The sequence below is a fragment of the Agrilus planipennis genome, unplaced genomic scaffold (genome assembly GCF_000699045.2).
Source record: "Agrilus planipennis isolate EAB-ADULT unplaced genomic scaffold, Apla_2.0 scaffold185, whole genome shotgun sequence".
Lineage (NCBI taxonomy): Eukaryota > Metazoa > Arthropoda > Insecta > Coleoptera > Buprestidae > Agrilus > Agrilus planipennis.
The window spans coordinates 133,975-142,478 of NW_020439401.1; the positions used below are offsets into that span (position 1 = coordinate 133,975).

Below are 8,504 nucleotides of genomic sequence, written 5' to 3' on the forward strand. Positions count from 1 at the left end.
CCCAAGAGAAAGAAGCGTGATTGGAATCTACTTCTTTACATTTCGAATCCTTATTTTTTGTGTTCTTGTTCATTTAATATGCTTAAATGACAACCTGTTTAAACAATTTAATGTTAACTTCATCTTAAACACATTTTAAAATTTTAAGAACCACAACTTCCATCAATCAAATAATACACACTCAATAATGAACTATTACAACTCAGAAGAGTAAAAAATTACAGTAGTTATTGTCAACCAAATGAAATACAAGAATTGAAAAATAAACCATTCTAAAATAATTAAACATTTCTTACCTTTCCAGAAATGACCCCTTTCCAAGTCCAAAAGAAAGAAGGGTGAGTGGAGCTTTGTTCTTCACGTTTTGATGTTCATGTTTATCTAATATATTTTGTAAGTCATCTGTAAGTAGTTTGTCCATCTAATCCAAGGATGTTATCTCAAGGCAAGCCTATTACAAAAAAAAGGTTAAAACCCAATCTCTAAAATAACAGGGCAAAAACGAAAATTTTTTAAAAGAATTTAAAATTTTAGAATATTTTTTAATAAATATTTTACATATTTTGAGTATAAAACGAAAGCAAATCTTCGTGGCTTGGCCACATCAATATGAAAAATCCACAACCATCACCTAAACCTGCATTCAAAATTCACAAATTGTAACGAAACCATAATTATTCCACCCCAAATAAACTATATTAAAGTTCACATTAGAAGGGTGGACAAAAAAATGCCAAAATGAAACCCATCTTAGAGCACTAAACCATTGCCACCGAAGTCATTCACACCAAAAAAAATCGAAGCAACGCTAATCAAAACCCATCACTCACTAAATTGAAAAACATTCTATACAATCAAATGAAAATTGAATAAGGATTAGGGCTAACTACCTTTATGCGTTGTTTCCATTTACGGACAGCAAAAATAGGGGATGCTGTTTTCTCGAGGAGCGATGACAAGACGAGGACATAGATTATATGAAAATGAACCAGCCGGAAGCCCATAGATGAAAATTTTTTCTCTACCTATGATCCAGTAATAATTTTATAGGTGCGTTCAACTGTACTGACTCAGTTTAATTTGCAATTATAAAGTAATCTCCTTTTGAAAACATTACCCCAATAAAACTAAGGGACTAGCAGCATATTTTAACTACTTATATCAATTTCTAAGAGTTAAAGCAATATTTCCAAGTAAATTAATTAAAAATAATACATATTTATGGGTACAATACTAAAAATCAATAATCCTTGATACATTCAGAATAGTATTTCTTTTCCTAATGCCTCTCTCATATCCCACTTTCTAGATAAAACAGTAAGTTAAATTAGAAGCGGAGTTATTAATAATTACCGACTATAATTCAATAATACTAAATTAGTTTCCACGACACATCCAAAAGAATGTGACTGAGGTTCTTTGCCATCAGCCTGTCTTCACTTGTTCTAAGTTTTGTGACTGACCTGCTTAATTTAATCACCAAACAAATAAAATATTATGGAAAAACAGAAAATTATAATATTTTCGCCATTATAATCTTGCTCATCGAAAAAAGAAACGACAAAACCTCTCGATTTAGACAAGGTAATCGATATTTTTACAACATTAAGTAAAAACGCAGTATGGTTTTGCATTAAGGAAAGCGTCTTGAGTTGCCTATGTAAAGTTGAATGGTTTTAAAATTTACATTATGTCCTCAAATACTCTTAAAGTATTAGTAATTGTATTTGAAATACTTTTCAATGAAAATATTCATTATTAGTATTAAAAATACAAAATTTTATTTGATTTTGCAAATATTTTTTCAAATATTTGAAAAACTTAGAATAACTTTTTTTATANAGCTGTTATAATAATTATAATAATACAAATAGTAAGTATACAATACTTGGTTTAGGATAGATACCAAATAACGAAAAAAATTGTAAATTAATTTTAAAAACCCCATCATTATTCAAAACGTAGAAATTCATGATTTTAACCAAGAAGTGTTTATCATACAAATACACAAATAGAGGGACATTAATTCTCGAGACAAATAGGCAAGTGACCGATGACGCGATTATAAAAAAAAGCAGTTAAACAGATTAGGTCGAAAACAAACAGATTTCACTTAAAGAGTGTTATGATTGTAGGACTATTAAAATAAGATATAATGATTTTTAAAAATGCTGAAATAAACTGCAGAATTTAGATATTTTCGAAACAAAAAAGTGTTCCAAATTTCTCAATCTTAAAAATTAAAGAAATTCTCAAAGATTAAAAATTTATTGCTTTTTTTTCTTATTGTTGTTACTATGTATAAGCTAATTAATAAGAAGAGGTGCATTACTTTTATTCTTAATGAACCGCTGTTTTTGATTAAGTAACATCTATCTCCTTGGTCATTATAACTTTGTTACAATTTTATACTCTCATAACAATTTTCCCAAACAAAACGAAGCTTTTTGTCCGCATTTTTAACTGTAAACAACTTTATCAGAAATCCCATAAAAAATTGTAATGTACAGGACACAAGGTAAAAATGCCCACATTGGGTAAATATACAAAACGAAATAAAAAGCAATTCATTTACATCAACAGTGTTAAATATTGTAAAATCAATTATTTTCATGGACTGCTTATGTACCAAATAAATTTAGATTATTTTATTACAATCCAAAAATGTAATTGCTTACAAATTTCGACTCCCACTGTAACAGTCTATGACTAAACTACAACGCACTCATTTTATTTCGCGAAAAGATATCTTCCTAATTTAAATTTAATGCTTTTAAATACAGCTTGTACCTAGTCCTTTATATAGGCAACCCACTGCACTGCAAAGTATTCAGATCATCAGTCAGCAGGAGCTGTTGTAATTCCTTTAGTAGTCTTCGATTTCAAAAAGAGGGTTTAAAATATTTACTAGTAAGTTTTAGCCACATATCAAAAACAAAGATTTTAAACTAGGGATTGAAAGTGCACTCCGGTAATTTTCAACTATAAATTTTTACTTTTCAGTGATGACACAACAAATTTAATACATTTTAGTACTTTCCCCTAATTTAAAAGGGAGAAATTCATTTATCAAGAATAAAAACGACGATCTTAAATTGAGGGTTGAAAATGCACCCGAATAATTTCTAACTTTAGAATTATTTTTACTAATGTCCCATAACATTTTTAATACATTTTGGTACTTTCAGTTCATTTAATAAGAGAGAAAGTAATTTTAAAAGTTAAAAAAAATTAATCCTACCTTTCCAATGTGTTGATAATTTGGAAAGAACAATTACGGAATAACAGCATTGCAGTATCCACTTTCTAAGCCATGATTCCTTATTCAACAAGCCAAAACACTGAGAGAAAATGCCATTGGTGAATATTTCGAAGCACTAAGACTATAACAATTTGATTTTGTAACTAAAAAAAATTAAAAAAATCTTAAACAAAATCCTACCTTTCTTTATAGATAAGTGAAGTTCAAATGTCCAAAGTATTCTTATGGTAGTGACTTCTAAGGAATATTTTGTCATAGACAAATTATTCAGACTGCTGAAACAAAAAGAATACATGAAATAAAAACCATATAAATACTATAAATACGATAATCGCGAAATTTTAGTCTCCAAGAACTTGTACTTTTTCGAACAAAAATTTCATGAAAATATATGCGTTCTTGCTGTACATGTATATGTGATTTATGCAAACAGTACTTCCGAATTGTATAATAAGAAAACTATATAGATTAATTGAATAATTGTAAATGGTATAATAAACAGTAATGTTAGGTAATCTAAATTTGAAAAAGCGCACTTCAAATTTCAAAGAGTTGGAAATTATTTACTAGCCAGGTGGTAATTATGCCAATTAAACATATTCTAAATTAGATTTTGCTTAAAATTGACTTGTTGGACACTTAAGAAATGACTTCCGAAACAATTGCATTAATAGATTAAGGATAAATGCGAAATTACCTTCCTTTCCTTCCTTATCCAAACAGAAGAAGAAAGTTCCTATTCTTTTGTGTTATTTCTAGTTAAACTAGGTTTTTTTCTTCCACGGACCGCACAAGGTAATGAAAATACGATTGTAAAGAAATTAAAGTCGTCACCAATTGTTTATTGCTGTATAATCAGTTACTGCTCAAAAAGATGAGGCCCTAAAATATAGCTTACGTTAGTAATATACAGGGTGTGCCCGATTTAACAAACAAAAAAAACAGTGTTTGTTTATTATTATATAAAAGCGCAAAGAAGTTTTGGTTAAACCGGTTAATAATTTAAGTAATATAAAAGAGCTAAAAAGCGTGCCTTAATTTAAGTTTACTCAAACAATTATTCTAAAACTTCTACAACTTCACTGGCATGCTAGATCTACAAACACTACATTTTGCCTTTTGAAACCAAACAATTATTCTGTTTTAATAATTTTTTAATTTTTGCGGTAATTTAAATATGACCTTTTCCCCCCAAACGAAAATAGTGTCAANAAAAATTAAGAAATATTACATTGAAACAGTAGGTACTGACTACTGAGTATTATCAACGTACAACCTTTTGCTAAAATATACTGTAACGCTCAACATTATTGTTTTACTTATGTTATAAAATTCTTTACTATGGAGACTAAATTATTAATTAATCCTCGTTTAATGTAACCATTAATTTTATAGGAACGTTATCAAAACATCAGATTGCAATGCAATAGTAGAAATGAGCAACAAAAAATCAGAAATAAAACATTAGAGAACATTGTTGATTTACAACTTTTATTCCATGTTATTTAGTCACTACACTTCTGATTAGGTAATTAATTGTTTTTTCTGTTTCTACAGATTATCCTAGAAGCATGAAATTCATGGGCTATGAACTTCTCTATTGTTGATGCCTTCACTTTGCAACAGTATGCAATTAATTTTTGAGCTGACTTTCCCAATGGTAGCAAACAATCTATTACTATTATACTAATGGCACCAGTACAGAGGTATGTAAACACTTTGATTAAAGAGTAGTTACTGTAGAGTATCAAGCATTGGAATTTAATTTGACAATCTAACGAATATATTTTAAATTAATTGTAAATGTATCAACATATCAATTATTCTTTTGCCAAAATCTTTCATTTAGGTACAATTTTCAAATTGAACTATTGTTTAAATTTACTTATTGATTTATTATTTTAAACTTTAATATAAAGAACAGAAGTTTAAAAACTATTTTTATTAAATTAATATAATTTTTGAACATACGCAAATTTATAGTTGTTGCTCAATGGTAAATCTATCTATGGATGATTGGTGATCAATGTGTTATTATTAATTTTACAGCTAATTCGTTTTTTCTTGTTCTCTTGCACAGATTGGCCTGTAAATAAAAGCATGCTGAAGTTTATTTGGGGTACCCCCAAATGGATAGTTTATGATGAAATGCTTCCTACACATCCTTTACTTTCGTCTTCTTCTCATAGAAACATTTTGTATATCATTAAGGTAAGACTTGATGCCCTAATTAAACTATTAAATTAAAATAATAAAGTCCATACTAGTTGTTGAGTCTTATCTATATGTAAGTTTCTCTTTTGGTACCTTTGCAATTAAGACTTTTTGAGGTACTCAACATCACTGTTTTACATTCTGTTATTACATTCTGTACTATGGAAACTAAATTAGTTATATGATAATTGTCTAATGTAACAATTTATTTAACAGGAACATCATCATCGACATTGGATTGCAAATCAATTTCAAGTTCATTTAGATGCTACAGAAAACAAGTTGTCAACTAGCTGTTACTTTTTCATCTAGGAGAATCTAGTAGTTAATTAAGGTGAGCATACATGCTTCTAAGTATTAGTAGGAGAGGAGGGAATTGGGCATTACTTTAACACTGCATTATGCATGTCATTTACTAAGAAGGCTATAAACAATGTTTCAGAAACAGTAGAAGCACAATTATTGTAGAACTGACCTTTTCATCAGTATGAAAGTTAGTTTAAAACAAACTATATGTATATTTTATTTTAATATGGGGGTCAGATGATTCAGGAAGAGAAGCATTGAATATAGAAATTTTTAAAACAACAACTGTTAATTTATTGTTAATGAATGTTACCTTATGTATCTATTGTTTTACCTGTCGCCTGTTTTTACCACCATACTTTCACTTTAAAATGTTACTGATTTATTTGCTATAAAAGTAGTAATTAATTCCTTTTTCTTGTCCTTTTTTTTATATAGGTTGTCCAACAAATGAGAAGGAATTGCAGTTAAAATGCTACTGAAACAGCTGATGCATTGACTTTTTGCCTTGAAACATTATGCATTATGTGAGGGGGAGGCAACTGGTGATTAATTTTGAAACCACTGAAACAAGAAATTTTCTGCAATGGTATTCTTGTTAGATGTAGTTTGCTCAGACCTGCAGACTTTAGAACGTTACTTACTGTGGTTAATTAAGGTGAGAATATTTGATATAAGTTATTTAATTGCTCTTTATTAATCTGTTACCACCGTATCTGTTTCAGATCGACAGTGGAGAAGACAAAGAAGACCCCATACTTGAAATAGTTTTCTACTATGCATGCTTTTTAGTTGAATTAATTTTTTATTTTGCACGTTTTCTGTAGTTTGTTTTATTAAATTAATTTTTGATTGTAGATGTTTTTATTTTTTGAGTAGTTTTTATTTTTTAGTAATGATTTATTGTTTTTGGTAGTACTAGTATTAACATGTTCATTTTTTTAGTAGTATTTGTCTAACATGTATCTTGCTTACCTCTTCGCTTAGCTTACTGCATATTCTTCCTAATTGCTTTGCATTTACCCTACGAGTTCTACATGATTCAACGTTTCGTTATCGTGTTCTTTTCTCTTCTCACCCTTGTGGAATTAGGGAGGGCCTCCCCGAACGACTTCCCTTGGGCTTAGCTATTTAGTTGATCTTAAAAGTGTCTTATACACTTTTCGCGAGTCTACTCTAGCGTTACTTCCTTTCAGACAGGGTACAGTGGGTTATCTGGAATAGGAGCAATAGGCGACTGCCCAGCTTGCCTTGGCGAAATCTGTCCGATCTTCTCTACCAAAACTATTAGTATTTGCCGTTAGTCCTGTTAATTTTGCACTATTCGCTTTCAGATAATGACGTATTTCCTAAGAAGAACGAAGGCATCATTTTCTTTTTTATTGTATTTTCTTTGAAATTTCATGTGTTTTCTTGTCTTTCTTTTGCAGGTATTTTGTTTATTACTTTATGAACTGTTATATTATGTAATTGTAACTTAGACTGATAGTTAAAATGTTTCTAAATTGGTCTTTTGGCTTAAATGTTAAAATTAAATTAAATATTTGTTAACGCATTCACAATTAAAATTCATTTGGGTGGATAGGGTGGCTATAAGGGGAGATGCGGAGGCCACAGAGGGTTAGGGAGACTTTTTCTCCTTAATCTTGTGTTTAAACGGTAATATAACAGTTCATAAGTAACATAAGATTTTTTTATTGCATATAAATGTGATTTGTTTTCTTTCTCTTACAGGTATTATTCTTTTTACTCTGTAAACTGTTAATTAATTAATTGTGTTCAATTTTATAAGTCCTGTTAACTGTTATTTATTAAATACGTTACATGTATTATGTATTATATAGTTACTTGAAATAAATATGTTTGTTGTAATTAGTGTAAATAATGGGTGTAATTAATAAAAATGTATTTCAATTTTATTAGTTTTTTTGTTGAATAATCTTTAATATAGAAGCAATTTATTGAATAATTAAAGCAAACGAAACGTATTTGGATAATTTATTGAATAATCTCTGTTAAAAGATGCGATTTATTGATGAATTAAGCAAAAATTTTCAACAAAAGTTCTATTTTAGTTCGTAAACGTGGGCGGATTTTGACCGAAAAAACGTAAAAAAACACCGTAAATAATAATTTTTTGGCAAAAATAAAGTAAACGGGAGCTCTGTGTATCACTTACTATTTGTTATATATTATCAGTTATCATTTATCGATGAATTAAGAAAAATATTTGGCCGAAGTTCTATTTCGGTTCCCAAAAACGATCGACAGGTAGCTATACATGGGTTTTTTTCGGGAACCGAAATCGAACAGTAGGACAAATTTTTGTTTAATTCGCCAGTAAATGATTACTGATATGGATAATTGATTAACAAATGATAAGAAGTAGCTGTGGCTTGTTTTATTTTTGTTAAAAAACGGCTATTTATGGTGTTTTTTACGTTTTTCCGTTTAAAGTCGCTCCACGTATATGAACGAAAATCGAAATCGTAAAGTAATGGAAAATTCAAAAGTTTTTTGAAAAAGACCCGATGCAACTTATGCTCTCCTAATACAAATGTTGAAATTTATGAAAATTTTCAGTTTTGAGCCAAATACGAGGGTTAGTCGAAAAGTAATGGAAAATTCAAGTTGTTTTTTGAAAAAGACCCGATGCAACTTATGCTCTCCTAATACAAATGTTGAAATTTATGAAAATTTTCAGTTTTGAGCCAAATACGAG

General features: G+C 29.1%; 2 long non-coding RNA genes across 3 annotated transcripts in view; one reads left to right on the forward strand and one right to left on the reverse strand.

The window, feature by feature from the left end:
- Window positions 1-6,639, forward strand: part of LOC112905805 — a 13,482-nt gene extending 6,843 nt beyond the window's left edge. The window contains exons 2-6 of the long non-coding RNA XR_003232019.1: window positions 4,820-4,968; window positions 5,343-5,473; window positions 5,693-5,810; window positions 6,221-6,440; window positions 6,508-6,639. This is a non-coding gene — a long non-coding RNA (uncharacterized LOC112905805). The remainder of the gene's footprint in view (window positions 1-4,819; window positions 4,969-5,342; window positions 5,474-5,692; window positions 5,811-6,220; window positions 6,441-6,507) is intronic.
- LOC112905806 lies at window positions 297-4,430 on the reverse strand. 2 transcript variants are annotated; one of them, XR_003232021.1, is made up of 5 exons: window positions 3,960-4,430; window positions 3,443-3,534; window positions 3,242-3,383; window positions 891-1,025; window positions 297-451 (listed from the first exon to the last, which is right to left on the reverse strand). It is a non-coding gene; the product is annotated as an uncharacterized LOC112905806 (long non-coding RNA). The 2 variants fall into 2 exon arrangements; XR_003232020.1 differs by having other exon boundaries at window positions 3,443-3,537.
- Window positions 6,640-8,504: the final 1,865 nt, after the last annotated feature.